Below are 6,632 nucleotides of genomic sequence, written 5' to 3'. Positions count from 1 at the left end.
GAGAAGCACGGATTGGGACAAGCCCCAGAGAGGGCGAGGGCGCGAGAAGCACGGATTGGGACAAGCCCCAGAGAGGGCGAGGGCGCGAGAAGCACGGATTGGGACAAGCCCCAGAGAGGGCGAGGGCGCGAGAAGCACGGATTGGGACAAGCCCCAGAGAGGGCGAGGGCGCGAGAAGCACGGATTGGGACAAGCCCCAGAGAGGGCGAGGGCGCGAGAAGCACGGATTGGGACAAGCCCCAGAGAGGGCGAGGGCGCGAGAAGCACGGATTGGGACAAGCCCCAGAGAGGGCGAGGGCGCGAGAAGCACGGGGAGACAGGCCCAGTGGGGCGCTGCCTCTACATGAGAAGCCCCAGAAGGTGGGTGAGCTACATATTGAGAAGCCCTGGAGAGGGCGAGCTACCTACTGAGAAGGCCCCAGAGAAGGGCGAGGCATAAGCCCCGAAAGGGGGGAACGCCTATTAGGATGCCCCAGATGAGGCAAGTTTAGGGGGAAGCCCCATAAGGGGGGGCGAGAGCAAGTGTAAGAGGCTGGAGTGGGGCAAGCATGAAGGTAGAGGCCCGAAGCCGGGCCAGAGCGTGCGGTCAGGAGCCTGAAGAGGGTGATTACACTAGCCGAACCCCAGAAGGGGCGAGTCAGGGCTTGTGCGGCGAGCAACAGGGCCCCAGGCGAGGGGCAAGTCCATTAGGCGTGCTAGGGATAAGCGCACGGGTACAAGCCCGAGAGATTGGGGAGCGCGGGATAGAACCCGACAGTGCAGGGTGTGCAAGACAGAGCCTGGAGTAGAGCGAGGGTGGGGGCAAAGCCCTGGCGAGGGCGCGTATATCAGAGACACGAGAATGTCTGTAATAACTGCGAGGCTTGGGGCGTGCTACGGGGAGGTACGAGGCACGCATAGCCCATAAGGCTGGGGTGCACCAGGTCACCCCATAGAGAGTAGGAGCCCGGATAGTTATAGCACTGTGCCCAGGTGGACTAAAGGCAGCCTCCCATATAAAGCTAGATATGTCATCAAAGACGTGGCGGGCGAGAAAAGAGGATGCTGAATCACTTACTTGGCACGGCAGGGGGGCGCTAGCGAGATCACGGCCGCTCCTGCGCCCTACTCCATGACAACCTGCTTTGGGAATGCTATATCCTAAAATAGATTTAATATGTCCACCTTACATCAGCGAAGAGAGTGCTTCATAACTACATAGAAGGCAGGCAGCTTAATCTCATGAATGTCAATCACCCCTCTCCCCCATCACCTATATAATTCATCTATGTATGTGTCTGATAGGTATATTTCAAAGTGGACAACTGCAAGACAGTACACATTAGAACTAATTTTATAAAAATAGCATAATTTGGTTGTTCATTAAAGACTTCTGTTTAATACAGACAGGTACACCAAAACAATTTACATCTCAGGTTTCACTAAAAAGGGGAGGAAAATTATCATGTTCATCCTTTCCGTGAATATGACATGAAATTGGTGCTATCATAAAAACAGAGGCAAAGGAAACCAGGAGTTTTCAGCTCTTACCATGATCAGGACCAAAAACTAATCTGTTTGTTCTGTCAATGATGGCAAGACCACAGACATCCTGATTCTGGAAAGTTCTCCTGAAATAAGCTGTCTATATACAGGACTTGTGATGCCCAAATGAATTCACAGTTCAGATTCTCACTCAGTCTCACTCTTGGGTTTGATTAACTCCAGCCTTGAGGGTAGTCATCCCATATGATGATGACATGCTTATTTTTCCAGATCAATTTATCTGTTTTGTCTCCCCAGTACATCATCCCAGAGGTGCTATAAACCATTAGCTTCAGATTCATATTCACAAACCTTTTCAGGCATAAGTGTAGGATATCTGTCTGCTTCCAGATCACTTTACAACTAGTTCTGTCAGATGACAATTGACTAGATTGAGGCCTGGTCCCAGGAGTATCCCCAGCAGTAGTGGGAAGTATAAGAACCCCACCACCTATAATGTAAAGACAGTCTTCTATAAGTGTACTCTGGAGGGCTCTCCTTCATGAAGATTCACTGCTTGTTCTCCTCTTTTTTCTCGTTTCACTCCACTCACCTTTCATACCTCTTGTCATAGTCTTCTCTCTCTTGGCAGGTTCCCTCCACAGATATACACACTTTTCCCTTCTTTTTCCCAAATACCTTCCAAACTGGTTTTTACTATCACGAAATCCTTCATTCTGTTTATATTCCATCTCTTTGCCCTACCCTGTATTAATCTAGTCTATTGATATTCTAAGTTCTTCAGGCCAAAGGCAGGGTAGGTTGTACATGTGCAAATGTTTGTTCAAGTAGCCAAAGCCAACCATGACTTCTCCATTCAATAATAGACAAACCTTGTTATTGATACACAGTGAGAGCAGATAAGAATAATACGTTAGCACTCTTAGATGTACAAATATGATTTACAAGACAAACCCAGACATTTTAAATAGAAATTCTCACATATTGTGGTCTTTCTGAGTTCTTTCCAACAGAAGAATTACTCTATTGTTTCTGTAGTAAAAAAAAAAAAAAAAAAAGAGTGAAAATTAAGAGCTGGTATTTTCCAAGGGGTGCCTTGAGTCTCTTAAGGAGTGCCTTGAATCTAAAAAGGTTGAGAACCATTAATCTATGTAGCTAATAAAAAATATTGAAATTACCTGAACACATACCAAAGAGAAAAGCAGATTATCAAGTGTATATGATCATTAATACATGGAAAATAAATGTTTCCTAATTTATGAGCTTATGAATTTGCTCAGAAATAGCATGGCACAGTAAAAGGCCATCAGGAAGGTGCAAAATTTGTATAGAATAACATGATGAAAGTTTTTCACAAGGAAGACATAAAGAACTTTAAAACCATTATCTGTGAAAAGGAAGTAGGGGCCTAAGGTAACTCCTTACAGCCCAGGCTTTTCAAATGTTCCTCTGGTAGGAAAATGTCCAGGTTATTTTCAAGTTTTGTTTGGTTTATAGTTCTTCATTCAATGTCTTTCTATGGATTCTTTGTTTAGTTTTAAACATTTGAAAGCAGAGTATCATTCTCAACAGTGTTGGACATAAAGTTTTTACCCTTAGGACAGTTATAAATTTCTCCTTAGGCAAGTAAAGCCCTTAAACTTTAACTGCAAAATCCTTTGACATCTAATCATTTTACCAAGAAAGAACTCTTTTATATAGTATTACATAAAGAGCACTAGAGAGAGTTTTCCAATTCTTGAGTGTTATTCCTTTAGTCCTTAAACAGAAATGACTCCCAATAGCATTCGTAAAAGTTTTGGCTGTAGAAGACAGCCTAGTGAGCTATGTTCTGCAGCAGCTCAAGGTCTAGACAAAGTAATCCCATTACACTTTTTTCAGCTATCAATAAAGCTAGTCAGGATTTTTCAATGAGACAAAAAACTTGGGTCCCTCATAATCAAAACATGTTGTGAAATTATCTCAGTTTCAATTAATGTCTTATGAGTTAGATTGAATCCTGCCTGGTTTCTTGCTAGTTCATTTTATGGGCTACTGAGGAGCTCAGGGCATCCAGATTCTTGGGGTGAGAAGTTCCCTGGGCTGCCTGACTTCTGAAAACTGGGAAACCAAATTGCTCTAAAAGCCTACCAGCCTTGGAGCGTTCTGCTTGGCAGAGGTGTGGACTCTAGGGTGCCTCTATGTGAGTGCAGAGGCTGCTCCAATGTGCTGTAATTACAGCATGTCAGAAGAGACTCAATTGAGTCTGCTGGAGTGTGGTAATTATTGTGCTCCAGCCAGCCTCCACGTCTTGTGTATCAGCATCCATATGCTTCAAAATGGTGTCAGGGGCACTGTACCTCAAGCTCATTTGACAAGCTTTAAATAAGGCACCCCCACCACCATTTTGAAGTATAGAGATGCTGATACAAGAGACATTCCAGGCACTTTAACTACAGAGGCTCTTGGAGCCACTCTAAGTAAAGAGGCCCCTGCATTGAGACTGTATCAACACTACACACAATCATTATTAGGCCTGCATTCAGAGCAAATAAAAAAAAAAAAAAAAGGACACCAAATGAAAATAAGAGACTAATTGACACAGCACACATTCCTTGGATTATTCAAACCAATTAAACGCATGAGCAGATTCTTGAGAATGGAGTTATGAGAGAAGAATAATATGAGATGGAAAAAACTAGAAGATGCAATACACATGAGAATACTAGAGGGTCCCAAAAACTATAAAGTTTCTTGCATAGTTTGTGGATTCTTTTCTAGCTGTACAGTGTTTCTTCAATACTTTGCTTATTTTCTGCTTTCTGAGACTGAATTAACCATAGCTGTTTTGACTCCAGTTCCCCTTCAAAAATGCAATTAAAATTTTGCCTTAAGGGGTATATGTTATTGTAAGCTATTGTCTGAAGAGAACATTATAAAACACAATTTTACTAAAATCAAGATTTCCTAGTTACCAAAACTACACTTGTCTTCAGATTTGGGTGGGTAGATCCAGGGTGTGGGAGCAGGCATAAAGGGAAGGTGTTGGAACTGCAACCAGTGCTGAAGGGGCAGCTGCATGCCACCTCGCAACTTCCTTCCTCCTTCACCAGAACAGGCAAACCATATTGTGGGGAGCAGCTTTTTTAAAAATTCCCAAATCAAGCAATAATCTCTCTGCTTCCTACTCTCAGCACGCCCTCCCTTCTCCTCTATGCTCACTAGCATGTTTTCTGCCCTCTCCTGTCCTCCCCTCCTCCCTTACCACTGCCACTGTCTCTGCCTTCTCCAGGAGAAGGAGGAGCTTCAGAGCCACTCCTTCCCAGCTCCAGTCCAGTTATGCAGGGAGCCAAGCTCAGCTAGGGACAGCAGCAGCAGCAGCAGCGGACAGGTTCCCCCTCCCTCAGCCTGTTGCTGGGCTGCTGAAGAACTGCCTGCTGAGGAGAAACCTGTCTGCCACTGCTTCTGCCTCCGCTGTCCCAGACTGTTTGTCTCCCTGCATAACCTGGCCAGATCAGGGAGCCTGATTTAATATGTAGCCCAAATGGACTGGGACAGGAATGGCTCTTGGGGTCACCTGCCCACAGGTCAGTTGCAGACATCGCAGCAGTGGGAAGGGGAAGGGAAAATGGGAGGGAAATGGCCATGGAGGGGAAATAGAGAGGTTTCTTAACTGACTGAGGAACTTAAAGTACTCAGCTTCTCCCAGTGACAGTGTAGTCTGAAAGTGGTGTACAAACACTTTCAGATAGTGTGGTCTAAAAGTGGTGTGCAACCATGCCGCCACATTCCCTCTGTACCTACATCTGTTTGACATGTATATATGCTTAAGATAGATAGATCTTTTTTACCAGCATAGACTGTAGCATCTGACTAGAATAGAACAATGTCATTGCTAGCTTATATTTACAAATGAAACTATGAGAATAAGACCGCGAGGGGCCATCAGGGGAGATTATGCCTAGGGGCAACCAACATGCGTTCATTAGAGGCAGGTCCTGTCAGACCAACCTGGTGGCCTTCTATGACCAGGTCACAAAAACCTTAGACGCAGGTGTAGCAGCAGATGTAGTCTTTCTGGACTTTAGGAAGGCCTTCGACACTGCCTCTCACCCCATTCTCATTAAAAAACTAGGGGACTGTGGTGTCGACACCTACACAGTCAATTGGGTCACTAACTGGCTGGAGGGCCACACCAAGAGAGTGGTGATGGATGGGTCTTATTCAACCTGGAGGGATGTGGACAGTGGGGTTCCATAGGGCTCAGTCCTCAGACCTGCACTGTTCAACATCTTCATCCTCGACTTGGATGAGGGGCTAAAAAGTACCCTGTTCAAATTCACAGATGACACTAAGATGTGGGAGGAAGTGGGCACGCTAGGAGGGAGAAATAGGTTGCAATTGGACCTAGATGGGTTACAGGGGTGGACGGATGAGAACAGGATGGGTTTCAACACTGACAAGTATAAGGTACTACACCTGGGGGGAAGAACCAGCAGCATACCTACAGGCTGGGGAACTCCCTTCTTATCATTGCAGAGGCAGAAAAGGATCTTGAAGTCATTATTGATGCCAAAATGAACATGGGCCAACAGTGTAGGGAAGGCCAACCATACCTTGTCATGCATCCACAGATGCATCTCAAGAGGGTCCAAGGAGGTGATTCTCCTCCTCTATGCGACACTGGTCAGGCTGCAGTTGGAATACTGCGTCCTGTTCTGGGTGCCGCACTTCAGGAAGGATGTGGACAACATGGAGAGAGTCCAGAGGAGGGCCACTTGCATGTTCGGGGGGCAGCAGGGCAGGCCCTACGAGGAGAGGATACGGGACCTGAACCTATTCAGCCTCCACAAGAGAAGGCTGAGGGGAGATCTAGTGGCCATTTACAAACTAGTCAGAGGGGACCAGCAGGCATTGGGGGAGTCCCTGTTCCCCCAAGCACTACCAGGAAATAACGGTCCCAAGCTGGCAGAGGGTAGATTCAGACTAGACATCAAGAAATGCTACTTCACTGTCAGGGCGGCTAGGATGTGGAACCAACTTCCAAGAGAAGTGGTGCTGGCTCCTACCCTGGGGGTCTTTAAGAGGAGACTAGATGAACACCTTGCTGGGGTCATTTGACTCCAGTACTCTTTCCTGCCATGGCAGGGGGTCGGACTTGATGATCT

Source organism: Gavialis gangeticus, unplaced genomic scaffold (assembly GCF_001723915.1).
Source record: "Gavialis gangeticus isolate Ggan-Ray unplaced genomic scaffold, GavGan_comp1, whole genome shotgun sequence".
NCBI lineage: Eukaryota > Metazoa > Chordata > Crocodylia > Gavialidae > Gavialis > Gavialis gangeticus.
The sequence above is the reverse complement of the archived record's forward strand: the minus strand, read 5'-3'. Positions refer to the sequence as shown.